Genomic DNA, 25,845 nt, shown 5'->3' with positions numbered 1-25,845 from the left:
TGATAAAGAAAGACCAGAAGTGGCCTGAAGGGTTAGAGTTCATTCTTCAAAAACACTCGCGTGTTGAAACACCGTTGATGCATTACAGAAAATATGTTTAAGATTTGTGTCACCTCCAAATAACTTAGATTTTTTTTTAATGGATGACGCTTCTTAGAACCCAGCGTTCGTTATGTGCTGGCTGTTAAAATAATTTATAGCTTTCTAAAACTTACGGCTCGGCATGGCTAAGCGTGTTAAGGCGTTCGACTCATAATACGAGGATCGCGGGTTCGAATCTCGATCGCACCAAACATGCTTGCCCTTTCAGCCGTGGAGGCGTTATAATGTGACAGTCAATCCCACTATTCGTTGGTTGAAAGAGTAGCTCAACAGTTGGCGGTGGGTGGTGATGACTAGCTGCCCTCCCTCTAGTCTTACACTACTAAATTAGGGACGGCTAGCGCAGATAGCCCTCGTGTAGCTTTGCGCGAAATTCAAAACAAACAAATCTAAAACTTAATTGTGAACAATATTAATGCACACGTAAACAAATGTAGAATATATATATTATAAATTGTATATATGCTCATGGAATTATGGTCTGCTTTAAATTCAGGTATAGACGCTTCAATATGTGCACCATTAATAGAAACTATACTATTCGTTACAGTAGAGATTTCTCTGGAATTCTACTCTTTTGAACTTGTTTGTTTGTTTGTTTTAGCGTAAAACTACACTGTATTTGTAGTGAGGATTTAACCCACAATTCTAACGTTTAAGCCGCCGAGCTTAGCGAAGCCACGAGATCTTAGGTCTTCCGTTATTCCATATTAAAGGTTTTATTTTGTTGTTTAGGAAAACGAATGAAAGAAACATTGCTGTAAGCCCGTTACCAGTTTAAAGTAAAGAGGGTGAGGACATCGTCTGTATTCTGTTCAGTAGAGACTTGTAAACCATTCGCCTGTAATACGAAATATATACTGTTGTGATTAATACTTAGTACTTGTAGATTCAAGGATTTTGTTTCAAATTTCTAATTACAAGTTACTCGACTAGAACAGTCATATTCATAAAGACATGTTAAGTCAGTAAGTAGATTTGTATTGCCCATTTCAGAACGCAGCTGTACCTTAAGCAGACAATGATCGTTGTACCAAACAATTAATAACCTTTCAAAATTCATTAACGGTTCTTAGTGTGGGTGATTATAAAACTGGAATTTTCAACTTGAACGGACCTTATGCACTGAATGATGACGTCAGGGGCTCACGTATCATCATCCCTAATTTAGAAATACTAACTAGAAGGAAAGCAGCAAACCAGAAACGCCCACCGCCACGGGAACTTTGTCCGGTTTTAAGAACCAAATAATAGGACTGTGTCGCTTTTGTACCACATATACGTCTAAAATTGCGAAGTGTTTTAAGCGGTGTTGGGTCTCGAACGCCTGACCATGCTGTGCGCAGCCCAGCATATTAACCTGTATGTCACGTTTGATCTATTTTATGGAAATAATAGGATTCTAACTAACACACGCATATCGAGTAAAGAATCATTTAATATATATGTTAAGGAATAGATATGGAAATTTCATGTGTTTGAAATAATGTTAGTGACGTGAGTTTCAGAAGTAATTATATTAAAAATATTCACTCATTTGTCATTGGATGCTCATTTATTAGAAAATATTTAAAATCGTTTATCCATACCAGTTTTCTACTTGAGGTGTGGCACTTTGAACTCACTAATAATAGTACGAGACAATTTAAAATGTATTTTTCAAAGTATTATTCTTCGTAGATTAATTAAGAAAATACAGCTTAAAATATTATCGAAAACATTTAATTACGTACGACAAACTGGTAACTGTGAACTGAGTTTCGTAAAACAATACAATCTGTAATCCACGAAATAACATTGTTCGTAAAACAATACAACCTGTAATCCACGAAATAACATTGTTCGTAAAACAATACAACCTGTAATCCACGAAATAACATTGTTCGTAAAACAATACAACCTGTAATCCACGAAATAACATTGTTCGTAAAACAATACAACCTGTAATCCACGAAATAACATTGTTCGTAAAACAATACAACCTGTAATCCACGAAATAACATTGTTCGTAAAACAATACAACCTGTAATCCACGAAATAACATTGTTCGTAAAACAATACAACCTGTAATCCACGAAATAACATTGTTCGTAAAACAATACAACCTGTAATCCACGAAATAACATTGTTCGTAAAACAATACAACCTGTAATCCACGAAATAACATTGTTCGTAATTATTTATACTCTGAAACACAAGATTACATTACACACAGGTTTTTATCAGCTTTATTATAATTTTGTGTATATTACTATTTATACTCTGAAACACAAGATTACATTACACACAGGTTTTTATCAGCTTTATTATAATTTTGTGTATATTACTATTTATACTCTGAAACACAAGATTACATTACACACAGGTTTTTATCAGCTTTATTATAATTTTGTGTATATTACTATTTATACTCTGAAACACAAGATTACATTACACACAGGTTTTTATCAGCTTTATTATAATTTTGTGTATATTACTATTTATACTCTGAAACACAAGATTACATTACACACAGGTTTTTATCAGCTTTATTATAATTTTGTGTATATTACTATTTATACTCTGAAACACAAGATTACATTACACACAGGTTTTTATCAGCTTTATTATAATTTTGTGTATATTACTATTTATACTCTGAAACACAAGATTACATTACACACAGGTTTTTATCAGCTTTATTATAATTTTGTGTATATTACTATTTATACTCTGAAACACAAGATTACATTACACACAGGTTTTTATCAGCTTTATTATAATTTTGTGTATATTACTATTTATACTCTGAAACACAAGATTACATTACACACAGGTTTTTATCAGCTTTATTATAATTTTGTGTATATTACTATTTATACTCTGAAACACAAGATTACATTACACACAGGTTTTTATCAGCTTTATTATAATTTTGTGTATATTACTATTTATACTCTGAAACACAAGATTACATTACACACAGGTTTTTATCAGCTTTATTATAATTTTGTGTATATTACTATTTATACTCTGAAACACAAGATTACATTACACACAGGTTTTTATCAGCTGTACGTTGTTAGAATTTTGTGTATATTACTCCCAACACTTCACTAGGTTTACCAGGCATTATTAGGTGAGATGTAAGAACTGGGACTAACATAATTTAATTTTAAAAGGAATCACGTGGTATCTACAACAGTAGTAATTTGCAAGCATAATACCAACTAGCTCCAAATAATGAAATGGTTTAACAATGAACTATCAGATACAGATGTAATAAATAAACTATTTAGGCCTAAGTCTAATTGTTTAAATTCGTCCTATATACAAGAAAGAACTGAGAAATATCAATGAATATTCTTGTAATTGTTAAGAATGGAGTTATGTTCTTTTATCACTAGAGCTTCATTTATCTTTACCTATTAATGTTGTCTTCTCTGATGACGATTTCTACCATAGAAGAATCAAAACAATGATTGGTCCTAGACATGTGTTTAAAACATGAAACAGAGATGTTAAATGTTCATGTGAACGATTTATTTGGTTTGTTTTGGATTTCGCGCAAAGATACACGAGGGCTATCTGCGCTAGCCGTCCCTAATTTAGCAGTGTAATACTAGAGGGAAGGCAGCTAGTCATCGCTACTCAGCATCAACTCTCGGGGTACTCTTTTACCAACGAATAGTGGGATTGACCGTTGCTTTATAACGCCTCCACGGCTAAAAGGCGTGCATGTTTGGTGTGACGGGGATTCGAACCCGCCACCCTCCGATTACGAGTCGAGTGCCTTAATCACCTGGTCATGCTTGGTCTCGCGTGAAGGATAGAAACTTGTCTGTTTATGTGCATACACATTTCTAGAAGTATCATTTTCTGTTTAGATAGTTGTTGAAGTAGATACACATTTCTAGAAGTATCATTTTCTGTTTAGATAGTTGTTGAAGTAGATACACATTTCTAGAAGTATCATTTTCTGTTTAGATAGTTGTTGAAGTAGATACACATTTCTAGAAGTATCATTTTCTGTTTAGATAGTTGTTGAAGTAGATACACATTTCTAGAAGTATCATTTTCTGTGTAGATAGTTGTTGAAGTAGATACACATTTCTAGAAGTATCATTTTCTGTTTAGATAGTTGTTGAAGTAGATACACATTTCTAGAAGTATCATTTTCTGTTTAGATAGTTGTTGAAGTAGATACACATTTCTAGAAGTATCATTTTCTGTTTAGATAGTTGTTGAAGTAGATACACATTTCTAGAAGTATCATTTTCTGTTTAGATAGTTGTTGAAGTAGATACACATTTCTAGAAGTATCATTTTCTGTTTAGATAGTTGTTGAAGTAGATACACATTTCTAGAAGTATCATTTTCTGTTTAGATAGTTGTTGAAGTAGATACACATTTCTAGAAGTATCATTTTCTGTTTAGATAGTTGTTGAAGTAGATACACATTTCTAGAAGTATCATTTTCTGTTTAGATAGTTGTTGAAGTAGATACACATTTCTAGAAGTATTATTTTCTGTTTAGATAGTTGTTGAAGTAGATACACATTTCTAGAAGTATCATTTTCTGTTTAGATAGTTGTTGAAGTAGATACACATTTCTAGAAGTATCATTTTCTGTTTAGATAGTTGTTGAAGTAGATAAACATTTCTAGAAGTATCATTTTCTGTTTAGATAGTTGTTGAAGTAGATACATTTCTAGAAGTATCATTTCTGTTTAGATTGTTGTTGAAGTAGATACACATTTCTAGAAGTATCATTATCAGTAATCTGTTTAGAGAGTTGTTGAAGTAACTTTTCATCGTAAAAATGTAAATTCTATTTTAATGTCAATTTTATACTCCGACTGCTTTTAGCTAGATTGTTTGATAGCATGAGAAATGTTTGAGACGAATAGTAAAACACAAGTGTCAGGGACATCTTGTGAAAAATCATTCTATGTGCCAGTCTGTGGCTTAGTTTAAAAAAGAAGCAGTTACTTTATTAACAACAACGGAAAGGATATAGTTACAGAACTAGAATGTAATGTTTATGAGGCAATCGATGATGGAACTTTTATTTATACGAGTAGCACCTTTAATATATCTAACTTTTGTCATTGGTCATGAATGGAATTGAAACAAATGGTGTAACGAAGTACGGAAGTTTGCAAGCTTCTGTTTGTGTTTTTAACTGTTTTTTTCCAACGTGTATTTTATCTTTGTGTGATCCTGGTTCAGATGAGATAAAAACTCGTAAGTAATTTTCAGATTATCGAAAACTGAGAAGACGTCATCAACATATCGAAACCCACAAATTGGTTTATGAAGCGAATTTGAGATGCAAGTGCCTTCAGTTCTTATCATAGATGTATTTGCAACCACTGAGTTACAGAATTAACTTCAGTTTGGGTAAAATTTACACGTTGAAACTGGAAGATTTAGTGGCAAAGAGAATTCTCTTATGTGTTGATGTTTAGACAAAATCAAGGATGAAAATCGTTTTGGTAACGTTCCAAAGCAGCATCTATTGTTTCAAGAGCGTGGACTTGAGTCAGTAAGTAACTCACATCAAATGCGTCCAATTAAAGACAGTGATTAAATTATCGAACTTTTTTAACGAAGAAGAAAACGAGTGAAGCATATTCAGAAAACATTTAAGTGAGAAGCCTTTCTAGGTTCCAACTGTAAATTTTATAAGCTGAAACTAGAGGACGTAAGGAGAATTTAGGTTTGTGGGTTTGGTGAGACCATAGTCTTGAAAAGTACAGCAATGTGAGGTTGAAGAAACTGATGGACACGACTAGAAAGTTGAGAGATTCTTTATAACCCTAATATAACTGTTTTAATTTTTTTTCTTTGGATGTGGTTACGTTAGTGCCTATTTGTTTGAAATGAGATAAAACTACTAACGAATAGTTGGATTGACCGTCACATTATAACGCTCCCACGGCTGAAAGGGCGAGCATGTTTGGCGCAGTGGGGATGCCTTAACACGCTTGGCCATGCCGGGCCACTTATACTAACCTCTCAAGTAAATATCATTTATAGCATTGTTATTACTAACATATATATATATATATACAGTAAAAATACACAGAAATCCCACTTATTAGAGCATTTTATTCTTGATAGTGACTCTAAAAAGACTTATACGTAGAGATAACTCTACAGTTTTAAAGGCCAAAACCTGTGATTGTGATGAATTCGTTTTGTTATTCCATAATATTTTATAACTTAGAAATGTTCGTAAAGTCCACAAGTTTCCGTGTTTGTGTTCCTGTAACACGAACCTGTCCTATTAAAACACCATTTGTAAGACACTGTGAAAATATTCCACATCTGATTATCACGTGTTTTTTTTTAGCATATAATAGTGTACCTCATTGCTTTTCGCCACCTGGTGCCCTCTAAACAAAGCTTCTTTTCCATTATCAGATCACGGAAACCACAAAAATAGAATAATTAGAAGTCATTTCCAAATATTGAGCTTGAGAACTTCTCTTGTTCAATATTTTCTAAATAAAATGATTTATTATCAAAGTTCAACTCTAACTGAGTGAAAAGTTTGGTTACGAATAGGGCTTAGTGTGATATTTAAGCCAGGACTGTCGCTCGTACGCTGCTACAAGCGTCACGTGTACAGCCAAGTTAATTAACAGTTATAATGGAAACTTGATGAATTAATATCCTGGTCGCCATGAGTATGAATCTAGTAATTGGTCTTGTTGGAGAAGAATTATAGTTAGTTACATATTCAACGTTCTGTCTGGTTACAAGTGGAAACGAATTGTTAGGTTATGGTAGAAAGCTGGGAAACTGAAGATATTCAGTGTAAAATAACACGCCATCTACGAATAACAGGGGCAAAAAGTTTGTTTGTTTTTCCATTCGAAAATGACCTTTATTGTTCCTTTCCTCAGAGAGGCCATCTTGGAATTTAATGGGTTGTTTTTGTAATGAGAACAAAACAAAACACGATAAGAGATGACACAAGAAATGTAAAAACAAAATATTCTGTTTTTGGAAATGTTGTAAGACTCGATATATGAAGAAGTGAAGTGTGGTAGGTGAAAACTGACATAGCTTGATCCATTGTCTCCGCCGCTGCTCTGTTAGAGACAACGTGAAACAACAAATGTGACTACTGTACAGAAACGTTGAAAAGTTAGTATCTGAGTAAAAGATGCGGAAATGCATGACTGGAACAAATAATATATACTCTGAAGTAAATGGGTGAAAGTTAATGGTATAATATATCTGATTTTATGTGAAAACAAGAAGCGAAACCTAGAGTTGAAGTGTCATCTAATGGTTGAAAGTTAGTGGTATAATATATCTGATTTTATGTGAAAACAAGAAGCGAAACAGAGAGTTGAAGTGTCATCTAATGGTTGAAAGTTAGTGGTATAATATATCTGATTTTATGTGAAAACAAGAAGCGAAACAGAGAGTTGAAGTGTCATGTAATGGTTGAAAGTTAGTGGTATAATATATCTCATTTTATGTGAAAACAAGAAGCGAAACCTAGAGTTGAAGTGTCATGTAATGGTTGAAAGTTAGTGGTATAATATATCTGATTTTATGTGAAAACAAGAAGCGAAACAGAGAGTTGAAGTGTCATGTAATGGTTGAAAGTTAGTGGTATAATATATCTGATTTTATGTGAAAACAAGAAGCGAAACCGAGAGTTGAAGTGTCATGTAATGGTTGAAAGTTAGTGGTATAATATATCTGATTTTATGTGAAAACAAGAAGCGAAACAGAGAGTTGAAGTGTCATGTAATGGTTGAAAGTTAGTGGTATAATATATCTCATTTTATGTGAAAACAAGAAGCGAAACCTAGAGTTGAAGTGTCATGTAATGGTTGAAAGTTAGTGGTATAATATATCTGATTTTATGTGAAAACAAGAAGCGAAACAGAGAGTTGAAGTGTCATGTAATGGTTGAAAGTTAGTGGTATAATATATCTGATTTTATGTGAAAACAAAAAGCGAAACCTAGAGTTGAAGTGTCATCTAATGAACAAATGTGAAACCTACTTGGTAGGACTGTTTGATTGAACTAATGTACACTCTTTGTTATGTTTACCTAGTTATAAATTTATGTCATCAGCTCCGTTTGGCGGATTTCATGACACGTCTACGAGATCCTGGTATGTCAAAAAACTGTCTCATGTTTATAGACCTATCCAATAAATTGTAAAATATGGAGAATTTACCAAGTTAGATCAGTTTTAATTAAGTCAGATTTATTTTCGCAAGATCTGTTTTGTTTCTGATATTTATACATAGGCTACACATCCTTAATGTTGAACTGATAGCCAAGAAAGAGGCTGTCAGCCATCACAACCGACCTAGCTTCAATTATACAGTTATCTGTAATCGAATAATGGGATTTGACTGTCATTTGTATAACGCACATACCCGAAAGTATTTAGAGCTCGGATATCCATAGTCCAGTAACCACTTACTCGCCCCATTCGGGTTTTGATATCTGTAGTGAGCAGGGCACAGATTATGTAGCTTTGTGTTTAATTCAAAACAATAATAACAACCAAAAGGGGACTCATTTGCATCTTTTGAGCTCCTCTGGGGACAACAACCTCGATGTTCCTTAAAGACCTATCGATAGATTATATACAGTATTCTGGGAAAACCACGAGTATTTTGATATGCATATCAAGTAAAATTATCGGAAGACTCGATACCATGTGAGAAAGCAAGTAGTGTTAACATTGTGTTATCCTGCAAACATACATGGTTAAAGTTGTCCACAGCCACCGCTGGACAATCTGGACGTTTCAATCTTTCAGAAATGTGTGCATCGCTTTAAAACCATTTTATTTTTCCACCTCGTTCAATCGTTTTGAAACAAGAATCTGGGAATTCACTGAAGGTAAAATATGGATTTTACTTTCCAAGAGACAACTTGTTGTCCGATGCAAAAGACTTGTGAAGTCATGGGATGACACGAAGAGTTTATCCAAAAAGGGAAGACTTTCTGTAAATGATGGTTTGTTTTGAATTTCGCGCGAAGCTACACGAAGGCTATCTGCGCTAACCGTCTCTAATTTAGCAGCGTAAGACTAGAAGGAAGGCAGCTAGTCATCATCACCCACCGCCAACTCTTGGGCTACTCTTTTACCAACGAACAGTGGGATTGTCGTGACATGATAACACCCCCATGGCTGAAAGGGCGAACATGTTTGGTGTGAGGGGGATACGAAATCGCGACCCTCAGATAAAGAGTGGAGCACCTTAACCACCTGGCCATGCCGGACCTTTTCTGTAAATAGAAGGAGCTAAACACCATCCTCTCTCCTCCTGAACCTATACCACATGACTTCTAATCGTTAGCTGGACCCCGAAGAAGTCTTCAGATTATTAGATGTCCAAACAAAATTTAGACATTCATTCTACTCGTGTGTCTTACCAGAGGGCGCTAAAGCTCTTTAAAGACCACGAGATGAAGATGTAAAAACAACTGAAATGTTAAATTCACTAATGTTTATATTACCATGGTCCTGTTTTTGTTATAGATACATAATAACGAAATTATATTTCAACCAGTTTAATGATTTTTTATATTCTGATAAAACAAAGTACCATGAGCTGGTTAGAATGAATTTCTGCGTATTTGACCAAAATACCATAATTCATAGCGTTTTTTATTAGTGTATTTTGTAATCTAATTATCTAAAAACCTTTTATGGCCCAACAATAAGTTTGACATTTATAACGATTTGAGATTAAAAATAAACTCGAAACAAACCGTTTATGTAATAAATTCAAAGGTAGTTTTTCCACCAGTCATAATTCAAATAAAAATCATTATTTGTCAGAAGACTTGTGGAATTTTAGAGAAACATCGAGGAAACTGTTCACGGTTTGAAAGAAAACTTCCTTATTGTTTTCCAAAGTGTACCATTACGTTCTATGCGATGCTGTATTTCGAGGAAGATTACAGACTTGAATCTTGTTTCTACTGAAGTGTCGCTACCTATTGTCACGATCTGGAGATAATCACTTTCTACACGAACATGAACTTGTTTATTACGATGGATGGTTCCAGATAAGAGACAACAAATATAGGTTGCCTATGAATGCGTGAAGTATTTCAGACATTAGAGCAGTTGTCTCTAGCTGTGTCCAGAAAGTTTTAATACTATGTAGTCATTAGGAGAGAGGAAAGTAGTGGCTTGGTTGTTGTCTTCTAGTTGGAAATATTTACCTGTGATGTAAGAAGGTTCTTGCTAAGTTTTAGTACATGACACATGTGATAATCCAATAAACCTGCTGCAATTGACTAGTACCTATTATAGCTGGCAGCACTGTTCAAAATGGCGACTTTATACGAAGTTTTATAGCAATATGTGCATTTCAAAGGCTTAAAGTAGCTTGTCAGTTGAGATATACTGTCGGGTGAGCTAAAGATATCAGAAGTTCCTGGGTTGCTGTTATTCATGTTTTGATCTGTCTTTAATTTATATCCAACATGAAACTGAATAGACAAAGATGGGAGCGTCTACATTACATTTGTTATGTTTCTTTATTCAGATGTAGTCAGTTTGTTGTTATATCAGATTGTAGATATTTTAGTGTATTGTGATATTAGGTATTGTTGGTGTATTGTGATATTAGATATTGTCAATGTATTATGATATCAGGTATTGTAGGTGTATTGTGATATTAGATATTGTTGGTTTATTATGATATTAGATATTGTCCATGTATTGTGATATCAGATATTGTTGGTGTATTGTGATATCAGATATTGCTGGTTTATTATTATATTAGATATTGTCCATGTATTGTGATATCAGGTATTGTCCATATATTATGATATCAGATATTGTAGGTGTATTGTGATATCAGGTATTGTCCATGTATTGTGATATCAGATATTGTAGGTATATTGTGATATCACATGCTGTCATTGTACTATTTTTTATTGTGTCTTTTACACTTCCAGGTTTTTTAACATTGTGTAAACAGAATATGCTTTCTTGACAAAGTTTCGCTTCGTTTTATTTGTTTGTCTGGTCATCTTTCCAGAGAAAACACAGTGTCCATGCCAGTAAGTGGACAACAGTAAGTGACCTGTTGTACAAGAATGGTATGCAATTTGTGTTGTTAGAGGAAACTATAACTGATTCACGTTCAAGAGGGACTTCACAGCATATATCATAATTATTATTATTACAAAGTAAATTGTCACTTCTTCACTTGATTGTTGGTTTGTTTTTAAATTTCGCGTAAAGCTACTGAGGGCTATCTGCGCTAGCCATTCCTAATTTTTTGCAGTGTAAGACTAGAGGGAAGCAGCTAGTCATCACCATCCACCGCCAACTCTTGGGCTACTATTTTACCAATGAATAGTGGGGTTGACCGTCACATTATAACGTTCCCATGGCTGAAAGAGCGAGCATTATAGTGCGACGAAGAATCGAACCCGCGACCCGCAGATTACCAGTCAAACGCCTTAACCCACCTGGCTATGCCGGGGCCCTTCACTTGATTGACCACCTTGTTTAGGCACATGAAGTGTCAACACTAAAGCAGTTTTTCTTGTTAAGTGTATAAATTATTTTGATTTGGATATATTTCTTATTTCGTATAAAGATGACTGCTTATAATTACAGTTTCATGTTTTTTATTAAAATAGCCATTCGTTTGTTAATTACAAAGATGAAACAAACAGGATGTTATACTGTTGGGTACCATCAATAGTTGAGCTAAACATAAGGTTATGGTAAAGTAATTATTGTTACTGTGCAGTAAACAGAAGGCTATGGTAAAGTATTTATTATTGTTCACTGAACAGAAGGCTATGATAAAGTAATTATTACTATTCAGTAAACAGAAGGCTATGGTAAAGTAATTATTACTATTCAGTAAACAGAAGGCTATGGTAGAGTAATTATTGTTACTGTGCAGTAAACAGAAGGCTATGGTAAAGTATTTATTATTGTTCACTGAACAGAAGGCTATGATAAAGTAATTATTACTATTCAGTAAACAGAAGGCTATGGTAAAGTAATTATTACTATCCAGCAAAACAGAAGGCTATGGTAGAGTAATTAGCACTGTTCAGTAAACAGAAGGCTATGGTAAAGTAATTATTGTTACTGTGCAGTAAACAGAAGGCCATGGTAAAGCAATTATTATTGTTCAGTAAACAGAAGGCTATGGTAAAGTAATTATTGTTACTGTGCAGTAAACAGAAGGCTATGGTAAAGCAATTATTATTGTTCACTGAACAGAAGGCTATGATAAAGTAATTATTACTATTCCGTAAACAGAAGGCTATGGTAAAGTAATTATTACTATTCAGTAAACAGAAGGCTATGATAAAGTAATTATTACTATTCAGTAAACAGAAGGCTATGGTAAAGTAATTATTATTGTTCACTGAACAGAAGGCTATGATAAAGTAATTATTACTATTCCGTAAACAGAAGGCTATGGTAAAGTAATTATTACTATTCCGTAAACAGAAGGCTATGGTAAAGTAATTATTACTATTCACTTAACAGAAGGCTATGGTAAAGTAATTATTACTGTTCAGTAAACAGAAGGCTATGGTAAAGTAATTATTATTGTTCACTGAACAGAAGGCTATGATAAAGTAATTATTACTATTTCGTAAACAGAAGGTTATGATAAAGTAATTATTACTATTCACTTAACAGAAGGCTATGGTAAAGTAATTATTACTGTTCGGTAAACAAGGTGATAAATGGATACAAATGAAAGTTGTGGAAAGTCTTACAAAATCAAACCAGTAAAAAGGCTAATCAGAGACAACGTACATTCTCTTCTCATCTCGACATTAGTCGCACAGAATCATGGGTTGAGCGATAATTGTTGTAAGCTAGAAGATGTTTCCACCCGGGTGACTAGCCTAGTTAGTTACCATATGGAACGAACATGTTACCCGGGTGACTGGCCTAGTTAGTTACTATATGGAACGAACATGTTACCCGGGTGACTAGCCTAGTTAATTACTGTATGGAACGAACATGTTACCCGGGTGACTAGCCTAGTTAGTTACTGTATAGAACGAACAGGTTACCCGGGTGACTAGCTTAGTTAGTTACTATATGGAACGAACATGTTACCCGGGTGACTAGCCTAGTTAGTTACTATATGGAACGAACATGTTACCCGGGTGACTAGCCTAGTTAGTTACTATATGGAACGAACATGTTACCCGGGTGACTAGCCTAGTTAGTTACTATATGGAACGAACATGTTACCCGGGTGACTAGCCTAGTTAGTTACTATATGGAACGAACATGTTACTCGGGTGACTAGCCTAGTTTGTTACTATATGGAACGAACATGTTACCCGGGTGACTAGCCTAGTTAGTTACTATATGGAACGAACATGTTCCATAGTCACAACAGCAGCTTGTAGGATTCACAAGTTTTTATATTTCATGTTCAATCAGGTAGTTTGTAAAAATACACAATGTTGCATAATTACATAATATTATTTTGATTTTTGAGAAATTTCCGGCATGTTTTTTCTTTATGTTTATCGGCCTTAAGATTTTGGCCAGCAGTGTATCAGTTGCACCTATAGAAAGCAACTCTGAGGTTAACAAGGGAAAAGGAAGGTGTCCCTGATTTTTGTGTTGTGCCCCCTATCTCGAAAAATATCTTTAGAAAAACTTGATCCAAATTCGCTGAGGAAAACAAAGTGGGTTTGAATGCTTGATTAGATTTGATGTGAGGAAAATTAGGCAGAGCACTTTGATAAGAACCCACCAGGTTCTGTTAACGTGAAGATTTTAAATTAGGCAGAGCACTCTGAGAAGAACCCACCAGGTTCTGTTAACGTGAAGATTTTGAATTAGGCAGAGCACTCTGAGAAGAACCCACCAGGTTCTGTTAACGTGAAGATTTTGAATTAGGCAGAGCACTCTGAGAAGAACCCACCAGGTTCTGTTAACGTGAAGATTTTGAATTAGGCAGAGCACTCTGATAAGAACCCACCAGGTTCTGTTAACGTGAAGATTTTGAATTAAGCAGAGCACTCTGATAAGAACCCACCAGGTTCTGTTAACGTGAAGATTTTAAATCAGGCAGAGCACTCTGATAAGAACCCACCAGGTTCTGTTACCGTGAAGAATTTAAATTAGGCAGAGCACTCTGAGAAGAACCCACCAGGTTCTGTTAACGTGAAGATTTTAAATTAGGCAGAGCACTCTGATAAGAACCCACCGGGTTCTGTTACCGTGAAGAATTTAAATTAGGCAGAGCACTCTGAGAAGAACCCACCAGGTTCTGTTAACGTGAAGATTTTAAATTAGGCAGAGCACTCTGAGAAGAACCCACCAGGTTCTGTTAACGTGAAGATTTTGAATTAGGCAGAGCACTCTGAGAAGAACCCACCAGGTTCTGTTAACGTGAAGATTTTGAATTAGGCAGAGCACTCTGAGAAGAACCCACCAGGTTCTGTTAACGTAAAGATTTTGAATTAGGCAGAGCACTTTGATAAGCACCCACCAGGTTCTGTTAACGTGAAGATTTTAAATTAGGTAGAGCACTCTGATAAGAACCCACCAGCTTCTGTTAACGTGAAGATTTTGAAAGTTCTTATATCGTATAGAGAATTTGTTTGTTTAATGTTTCACAAAACAACTCGAGGGCTAACTGCGCTAAGCCGTAACTAATTTAAACATGATAGACTAGAAGGAAGGCAACTGTTCAACACCAACCACCGCCAACTCTTGGGATACTTTTCTATCAACCAAGAGGGGAATTTATTGTAACATTTTAACGCTCTCGTGGTTAAAGAAGAAAACCTTTTGGGTAATGGGGTTCGAAGCTGCATCCTGTAGATTTCGTGTTAAACTCAAGCCATAAAGTGTAAAAAAAACTAAACTACTTTTAGGGACTACAAACACACCTTTAACCCTTCACTTTTGTGTAGTTGGATTAATCTAAGGTTTAGGATGTAGGCAGAAGAAGTAATAGCAAAATTTGGAAGATCAAAGAAACACTGGTTATTAAAAAAGAAAACTGAAACCTGAACAAATATATGGTCATTCATCATGTCTAATTCCGCAGTGGCGGAGTGAACTCTGCGAGTCTACAGGGATAAATGTTACAAGAGGACACAAATTCGTCAAATATATAACAAACATTTAACAACTATATCAATTTAATGCTAACCTTGTAGTTATAGAGAGCTCACATCAGGACAGTTTTACCCACCGGGCGAGAGGAGCAGTCACTCAAGACTCACAATGTACTGCGAATATAATAGTAAATAATAAAATAATGACAATAAACCAGTTTCTACAAGACATAGATATATATGTTTTTATTCCGTAATTTATTTGTGAATAATAAATTGAGTCTATTAAATTGTATCGTATTTTATTAAACGCTGTGTAAGGGCACTAGCTTATACTTAGTACGGGGTCAGCCAGTGCCTTGACGCGGCATTGCTTTACAAGACCATTAATTTTAAATGAAATTCGTATAATGCAAACAGATAAGTAATTACTCTATTGGACTGACAGAGCATTAATATATCTTTTACGAATTTTTTCATTGGAGGCCACTGGGATTTGTATAACTTTCTCGTATCGGTTAGGTTACTAATTCTCTGAGCGAGACATTAGTTGTTTAGCAGTAACATTTATATTACTGTATTTTCCAGTGTCTAAGACTCACCACCATTTTCATTAGCTAAATTTTGAAACAAATATAAACATAAGAATAAAGTTGCAACACTTCTACCAATCTTACCAAGATGTTTAGTGACTTACGGTATAGAAATCTTTGTGCACATTTCTCTATGTGGTAATCATATCTACCTTTGAAGGTGTGTAGCTTTTATTACCACTGGAATATCTATCTGTATTATTGTCAGTAATAACGTTATTCTAAGCCTGGGGAGTTAAAAAGAATACCGGTATTACAGTACCACATGTACAATAACCTGTTCTGGTTTATTTATTTGTTATTTTGTATTAAGTAATTTATACATGTCATTCTGGGTCGCATAGAGGGGCTTGGATTACTGTCTAGTATCGAATCGCTTCCTCTAGGCTTAGGTTTAGGCCTATGACCAACGTAACCTTCGGCCTCATTTTGGTGGAAAATAACATCTTCGATTCCGGGAAATACGATGTATTATTTGCGCATGTGCAACGGGCTTTGCACTAAAAACCAATGTTCATACCCTTTCTTGTCAGTGGTTTTAATCTTAAAATACAGCAACGGTCAGCATAGAAATGAAAAATTTTCGTTAAAGGAAACGTGCGTTCCTAACGAAAGCGTCACCCGAAACGTTGAGCAAATTAAGTACCATTGAAATATTATCCGGAATTCTCGGAAGTTTCACTTATTCGTAAATTGTTCCGTTCTCACGTAATTTTATAATTGCGTGGTCTGTGTTTGGTGTGATTGATGGTGTTAACTGTGCCCTGTTTCTACCATTACAGAAGTAATTTTATAATTGCGTGGTCTGTGTTTGGTGTGATTGATGGTGTTAACTGTGCCCTGTTTCTACCATTACAGACGTACTTTTATAATCGCGTGGTTTGTGTTTGGTGTGACTGATGGTGTTACCTTTGCTCTGTTTCTACCATTACAGACGTAATTTTATAATTGCGTGGTCTGTGTTTGGTGTGATTGATGGTGTTAACTGTGCCCTGTTTCTACCATTACAGACGTAATTTTATAATCGCGTGGTCTGTATTTGGTGTGACTGATGGTGTTAACTGTGCCCTGTTTCTACCATTACAGAAGTAATTTTATAATTGCGTGGTCTGTGTTTGGTGTGACTGATGGTGTTAACTGTGCTCTGTTTCTACCATTACAGAAGTAATTGTATAATTGCGTGGTCTGTGTTTGGTGTGACTGATGGTGTTAACTGTGCTCTGTTTCTACCATTACAGAAGTAATTGTATAATTGCGTGGTCTGTGTTTGGTGTGATTGATGGTGTTAACTGTGCCCTGTTTCTACCATTACAGAAGTAATTGTATAATTGCGTGGTCTGTATTTGGTGTGACTGATGGTGTTAACTGTGCCCTGTTTCTACCATTACAGAAGTAATTGTATAATTGCGTGGTCTGTGTTTGGTGTGACTGATGGTGTTAACTGTGCTCTGTTTCTACCATTACAGAAGTAATTGTATAATTGCGTGGTCTATGTTTGGTGTGATTGATGGTGTTAACTGTGCCCTGTTTCTACCATTACAGAAGTAATTGTATAATTGCGTGGTCTGTATTTGGTGTGACTGATGGTGTTAACTGTGCCCTGTTTCTACCATTACAGAAGTAATTTTATAATTGCGTGGTTTGTGTTTGGTGTGATTGATGGTGTTAACTGTGCCCTGTTTCTACCATTACAGAAGTAATTTTATAATTGCATGGTCTGTATTTGGTGTGACTGATGGTGTTAACTGTGCCCTGTTTCTACCATTACAGACGTACTTTTATAATCGCGTGGTCTGTGTTTGGTGTGACTGATGGTGTTAACTGTGCTCTGTTTCTACCATTACAGCATTGTCATCGACAATAAATATTTCGACACTGATCTGGTGGCTGTTTTAATAAATGCAGATATACTGCTTAATTAACACGTACACTCTTGTTATTGGCGTATTAACGTTAAATTATCCATATTTTACGTAGATTTGAACTTAATATATCATGAGAATGTTTGTAGAAAGTCAAGTTAATTACGTCATCGATTATTCCCAAAATAGCTTGCAGCGGGTTTATATGTATTTATAACAACTTGTTAGGGTTCTGTTGGAAGAAACATGAAACTCGTTCAGTTGAAATAGGTTTATTTTAGTAAGACATAACCGTTAGTATAATAAATAGTGTTCAAAGAAACAGCCGTCTTTGTAACTACGTTCAGCGGCTGGTGGTTTCCATGTTTGTTACTGTACATAAGTATATCACAGAGAAACCAGTACCGAAACCATTAATTCATATAGCACTGCGTAAAGAAATTAAAGTTTGTCTTGAAAGTCGTAAAGAAAGCACATATTAAAAAACTGTAAGTTTTAGATTGTCTCACATGTTTAACATGTCGGCTTGGAATATCATGTTGATGAAGACATGATTTCTGTAGTTCTGATTTACATGAATACTGAAGCTGTTATAACAACTCACGTGAGAATACCTTCGTTGTAACTAGACGGAAAATAAGACATTCAAAGATGGCGTACTAATTATACGGAACCAAGGAGGCGAAGTCACGAAATGGTATTCGTGTAAACGTATAATTACCTAAATATACCTGTATATAAAGTTTAAACGTACAATTATATAAATATTACTGTATATATAACGTAAGCCTATAATTACTTTAAAGTTCCCCAGTGGCACAGCGGCATGTCCACGGACTTACAACGCTAAAATCTGGGTTTCGATACTAGTGGTGGTCAGAGCACAGATAGCCAAATTTGTAGCTTTGTGCTTAATTTTAAACAGACTAAATTATAAATATCACTGTACGTATATTGTAGACCTATAATTAAGTAAATATAACTGTACATAGAGTGTGAACCTATAATTAAGTAAATATAACTGTACATATAGTGTAAACCTATAATTAAGTAAATATAACTGTACATATAGTGTAAACCTATAATTAAGTAAATATAACTGTACATATAGTGTAAACCTATAATTAAGTAAATATAACTGTACATATAGTGTAAACCTATAATTACACTGTACATCAATTTTATTTTAAAACGTTTTGCTTCCTGAATAGTTTTTGCTGATTGTGACAGGTACCTGGTGGGTATTCACAAATATAGTTTTGGTTTTGCTTCATCACGTGGGAACTCTGAGAAATAGACAGTTAACTGTTTACCGGCAATAACGTATTTAATTGCGTTTATGTTTCTAATACGCTATTAAAATTCAACATAATTAAAAGTGTTTTGCTCCTGACTTTGTTTGTATTCAATGTCCGGTGCATCACGTTTCAGTGTCCAACAGTACTCAGCAAGCATTGACGGATTCCAGTTGCCCTGATATCGTTTTCCATTGTAGCAATGTTCACCGTGTTCGTCACTGACAGCACTGAGATTTGCGGGTAAGAAGTCCAAGTGTGAGTGGAGGAAATGAATCTTGAGTGACATGTTGCACTTCATTGTTTTGTATGCTTTGAGAAGTTTGTCCACCAGCTGAATGTAATGTGGGACTCTGTAATTGCCAAGAAAATTGTCAACAACGTCTTTGAAGGTTTTCCAGGCAATTTTTTCCGACCCAACTAACAGATCTTTGAACCGCTTGTCACTCATAACATGTCTGATCTGAGGGCCAACAAAAATGTCCTCTTTGATCTTGGCCTCAGTCATTCTTGGGAACATCTGTCTTAAATAACGAAAATCTTCGCCTTCTTTGTTCAGTGCTTTCACAAAATTCTTCATAAGTCCCAAATGCGCCACATTTTTCTGTCCTGGAACTAACTTTTTACGGAGTGGCCAGCTCTGTCTAGAATAATGTGACTCTTTGGCACGACTGTCCCATTCACAGATGAAACAACAGTACTTTGTATAACCGAGCTGCAGTCCCAGTAACAGAGCAACAACTTTCAGATCTTCACAGATATTACAGTTGTACTTGCTGTACTGGATGTGCTTCAGCAACATTTCCATGTTCTCGTAGGTTTCTTTCATGTGTGCTGCATAGCCAACAGGTATTGAAGGGTAAACGTTGTCATTGTGTAACAGAACAGCTTTGAGGCTTAACATTGATGAATCAATAAAGAGACGCAACTCTTGCGGGTCATGGTCACAACCCAAAGCAGAGAACAATCCTTCGATGTCAACACAGAAACAGAGACTGTTAACTTGTGCAAAGAATTTGGTTATATCATCTTGGCGGTTTCGAAAAACAGAAATTTTCGTACCTGGTGACAGCAAACACCATTCCTGCAGTCTCGAACCCAGCAACTCGGCTTTTGCTTTTGACATACCCAGATCTCTGACCAGATCGTTTAATTCTGACTGTGTTATGAGATGTGGATCGCCTGAGGAGCACGGTTCAAAGTCCAGGTCAATGTCACTGCCAGTTCCCTGTATTGCAGTTTCTTCATCTGGTTCGTCTAAGGTCCATTCCTCTGATTTTCTCGGAATTGGAAGACCGTCGTCATGTGGCACGGGTCTCATTGCTGAAGGCAGATTAGGGTATTCAATTGACTTCTTGGTTTTAGCAGAGAAACCAGACACGTTAGTCAAACAGAAGTAACAGTCCGTCACATGGTCTTTCTGTTCTCGCCATATCACTGGGACAGCAAACGGCATTGTCTTTCGAGTGCCTCTGAGCCAAGCTCTCAGACAGACAGCAGATATCGCACAACAAATGTGAGGCGCTCATTCCTGGTCTTGATCACCAATTATACAGCCGAAGTACAGATCATATGGTTTCTTCACAAGAACAGTCATTGAACGTCTTTGATGAACAAACGTATACTCGCCACAAATATAGCAGAATGTATCGCGGCTGTTACAACATTGACGAGACATATTGACCAACACCAATCGTCCTGTAAAACGTCTATAACATCTAACTCACTTGTTACAGTGTTACTGAGGCAATGCTATATTCTGAAGCAATACTGCACACTATAAGGTCTATATTAATCCAATGAGCAGCATCTGTGTATGCAAGCCACTTTTATAGCCTACTGAGACAGTGTCAAGCTGGTTCCGGCATGCCCAGGCATGCTCTGGCTGCATACTTCTACAGAACAGCTTCCAACCTGGCCTGATTTCATGCCTGGACATGCCCAGACTGTACAAAACATTGTTCATAAGTCTCTTACAGAAACGAAAATTTTGGACACAAATATAAGAAAAAGCATGACAAAACTAAAGATTCCGATGAAACGGTACGTGATGGGCAAATTTGGGTGTGAGTTTCCTGATCAGCAGCCAAAAATCTATAAGAAACACCCAACAGTGTTCAAGGAGCAAAAACTTTGTTGTGCAGTGTTATATAAATATTACTGTACGTGTAGTGAAAACCTATAATTACGTAAATATTACTGTAAATAAGTGTAAACCTATAATTACGTAAATATTACTGTAAATAAGTGTAAACCTATAATTACGTAACTATTACTGTAAATAAGTGTAAACCTATAATTACATAAATATTACTGTAAATAAGTGTAAACCTATAATTACGTAAATATTACTGTAAATAAGTGTAAACCTATAATTACGTAAATATTACTGTAAATAAGTGTAAACCTATAATTACATAAATATTACTGTAAATAAGTGTAAACCTATAATTACGTAAATATTACTGTAAATAAGTGTAAACCTATAATTACGTAAATATTACTGTAAATAAGTGTAAACCTATAATTACGTAAATATTACTGTAAATAAGTGTAAACCTATAATTACGTAAATATTACTGTAACTAAGTGTAAACCTATAATTACATAAATATTACTGTAAATAAGTGTAAACCAATAATTTTATATGAATATTACTGTACGTTTAGTGTAAACCTATGATTACATAAATATTACTGAACATAAAGTGTAAACCTATAATTACATAAATATTACTGTACATGTACTGTAAACGTATAAAATAACATAGCCTTGTATATACAGTGTAAACGTATAATTACACCATTATACCTTGTATATACAGTGTAAACGTATAATTACACCATTATACCTTGTATATACAGTGTAAACGTATAATTACATCATTACGTCTTGTATATAGAGTGTAAACGTTTAATTACACCATTACGTCTTGTATATACAGTGTAAACGTATAATTATATCATTACGTCTTGTATATAGAGTGTAAACGTATAATTACACCATTACGTCTTGTATATACAGTGTAAACGTATAATTACATCATTACGTCTTGTATATAGAGTGTAAACGTATAATTACACCATTACGTCTTGTATATACAGTGTAAACGTATAATTATATCATTACGTCTTGTATATATAGTGTAAACGTATAATTACACCATTATACATTGAATATATAGTGAGAACGTATAATTATACATATATATATATTTTTAGTTACACTTAGTACTTTTAATGGTTTCTAATTATCCTCTTACAAACCTTTTCTTTAAACACATGATTTTAAAGATACAGTTGCAGTGACGTTTGATTTGTTAAATAATGTTTGTTGGTTTTTTGTTCAAAAAGAATCATCCAGGTGACGCTATAATTGGATAAAAATATGATTATACCATTAAATCACTGAAGTAATCTAGAGATAAAGCTTGCATTAAATAGTCCATTTGGTTGAAATTTTACTCCATTAAGAAGTGAGAACACTTGACACTAAGACTAATGATATAAAGAAGTGAGAACACTTGAATTTGAAACTAAGACTAATGATATATATATTACATTATTCTGTCTTTCCCTGTGCGCGAGGAAGTCGTGAATGTTATGGTTTCATTCTTTGTTCGAGCAGAAGATAATATTTACGTTAGAAAAAGTAAAAACAAGTACCCTAACAAAGAATGAGTTTAATATTACTGAAATATAAATTATTATTTTTTTAATAGAGAACATATAGGGGGCACTAGTAAGATCCATTTCAAAACAAAGAGAAGTTATGAGCAGAATTTGTGATGATGAGAAACCTACTTGTAGCTAAAATGTATCTCAAGACGACTGGTATGGGTAATTAACACTGTATTCACGCTTTGTACGTAGTGTGCGTTTGTGTTGACTAAATGAACATAGTGTATAGTTTATTTAAAACATGTTGGTATGTATTAATGTCGTGTCCCCGGTGGTACAATATATCACGGACTTATAGTGCTAAAGTCCGGAGTTTGATTCTTCGCGGTGAACACACAGGAAACAGCTCAAGGTGGGTTTACTCTGACATAAATATTTATTTCGTCATTTACTACGAACTTTTAAATGGAATCTAGTATGTGTTTTTATGTTATTATGTTTTTTTCTAAAGCTATGAGGTTCTGTTCGGTCTGCGGGGTGTTAAAGGTATATTATTTATGTATTTCAAACCAATATTTTATCATGCACTTGTTTTATTCAGACTCAAAGAGTTAAACACAACATGATTGAAACTGGTTTTACAACAATGTACGACTGTAGATGAAACACCAGAAACGCGTCACGTAACATACGTTAAAATAAGTGATCGTAATTACCTTCAACAATAACTCTGTGATAATTTCAGAATCGTTACACGATTTCTTATTTAAAGGTTTGTTGTACAATATTCACTCTAAGCCTAACGTTAGCCGCTTCGCGACAGTTGAAACGTCGCTCTAATGGAAGAAAAGATATTTTAATGTGGCTAGTCTCGTTCGTTTGAAAACGTAGTACATTTTGACGCTAGGAAATAAATGTGAAACAAATCAGAAAGAGTGGGTGAGGTTATAGTTGCCCATATGTGTAGACTTTGAACATGTTACAGCGTTATCTACATAAACCATTATTTGACAAACATCTTGGTAGCTTATATGTAGCGAAAACTTTGTTTGTTGAATGTCTCGCACAGCTGCTAATCCAGAACTACCTGCTATATCCGTACCTAACTTTCAGGCGATAAATTAGAGGGAAGGTAGCAAGCCAACACCACCCACCGCCATTTCTTGGATTACTTTTTACAAACGAATAGTGGAATAGAGTGTAACGTTCAAACGCTCCCATGGCTGAAAGGGCGAGCACGTTGAGTGACGGGAATCGTACCCGCAATCCTCAGAGTGCGACTCGCGTGCCCTAACGAGCACGCTATGCCAACTGGTGAACATCTTGACCGGTTGTCACCAAACCTCACAAGTAACTTTAGATAATTTGAGGATGTGACAACCGAGGGTTGATGTGTGATAAAGTTGTTCGATAAAAATTGACACCCGAACAGTTATAAATATATATTTAGTAAATACAGTGTTTCAGAGTGTGCTGTTCTTTAGATAGGTGTCTCAAAATTATGTCTTGATATATTTTGTTGATCTCGGACCACTATCTACCTATTAAATATAGTTAGGACAAAAATCGTCTAACTGACGGTTTACTAGCTCGATGCTGTAATTTGAAGAAAAGATTGATTGGTGTACATTGTTTGTCGTCCTATGTTCTATCGTTTAAGGTTTTAATATTTCGACATGTGTCTCGTTAGGGTAAGGGTTAAAGAAATGTGTAACCAGCAAACAAATGGTCCAAAATACCGTAGATTATTAAATAGTAGACTCATAGCATACTATTTCACAATATTATAGATTATTAAATAGCAGACGCATAGTACTCTAGTCCACAATATCATAGATTATTAAATAGTAGACAAATAGTTCTTTAGTCCACAATAATATAGATTATTAAATAGCAGACGCATAGTACTCTAGTCCACAATATCATAGATTATTAAATAGTAGACAAATAGTTCTTTAGTCCACAATAATATAGATTATTAAATAGTAGACAAATAGTTCTTTAGTCCACAATAATATAGATTATTAAATAGGGGACCCATAGTCCACTAGTCCACAACATCATAGATTATTGAATGGAGAACACGTAGTCCACAAGTCCACAAGTTCATACATTATTGAATGATAGACACTTATTACACTCGTCCACAATATCATAGATAACTAAATAGCAGACACATAGTCCTGTGGTCTACAGGTTATTGTATGGCAGACTCATAGTCCACTCATTCACAACCTCATAGCTTATTGAATTGCAGATAGATAATACACTAGTCCATGACATTATAGATTATTGACTGCCAGACATATAGTCCATAATATCACAGAACAAGTGTTAGCGGTGGATGTTGTTGATTAACTGCCGGCCTTCTTGTGACTGACTTCGAAATAAGGGACAGCGAACGTAATTAGCCCTGAAATGTCTTAGTGCGAGATTCAACATAGAACAAATTTGTTCTTATAAGTTAACTAAACCAGTATTATGTTCAAGTACAAGCATTCTTAGGATATTTGATATGTGATATATTCTAAGGATATATTTGATATATTCTAAGGATATATTTGATATTTTCTAAGAGTATATTTGATATTTTCTAAGAGTGTATTTGATATTTTCTTAGAGTATATTTGATATATTCTAAGAGTATATTTGATATTCTTAGGACATATTAGATATATTCTTAGGATATATTAGATATATTCTAAGGGTATATTTGATATTTCATATATTCTAAAGGTATATTTGATATTTCATATATTCCAAAAGTATATTTGATATATTCTAAGGATATATTTGATATATTCAAAGGATACATTTAATATATTCTAAGGATATATTTGATATATTCAAAGGATACATTTAATATATTCTAAGGATATATTTGATATATTATCAGGATATATTTGATATTTGATATATTCTTAGGATATATTGATATATTCTAAGGATACATTTGATACATTCTAATGGTATATTTGATATTTGATTAACCAGCCGGGAGTGTAGGAATCACATGTAACTAGTTACAGCTTCCTACTCGAAGAATTATAATTATAATTATACACCTCCTTAGGACACAAGATGTACTGACATAGAGATGTACTTTCTCTTGTATCATTATACAATGTGGATACTGACATAAGGATGTACAGTGTCTTGTATTATTAAACGTTGTGGGTACTGATACACGGATGTACTGTGTCATGTATTATTAAAATTGTGGGTACTGTCATAGCAATGTATTCTGTCTTGTATTAGTAGGTATTCTGGATACTGACATAGGGACGTACTGGGTCTTGTATTATGAGACAT

At 34.6% G+C, this 25,845-nt stretch overlaps 1 protein-coding gene across 2 annotated transcripts in view; it reads left to right on the top strand.

Annotated features, from left to right (window-relative positions):
- The window catches only part of LOC143256321 (agrin-like), a 355,513-nt gene that overhangs the window by 5,520 nt on the left and 324,148 nt on the right, over window positions 1–25,845 (top strand). The gene's annotated exons all lie outside the window — the stretch shown is intronic.

This window comes from Tachypleus tridentatus, chromosome 7 (genome assembly GCF_004210375.1).
Source record: "Tachypleus tridentatus isolate NWPU-2018 chromosome 7, ASM421037v1, whole genome shotgun sequence".
Classification (NCBI taxonomy): domain Eukaryota; kingdom Metazoa; phylum Arthropoda; class Merostomata; order Xiphosura; family Limulidae; genus Tachypleus; species Tachypleus tridentatus.
The sequence above is the reverse complement of the archived record's forward strand: the minus strand, read 5'-3'. Positions and strand labels throughout refer to the sequence as shown.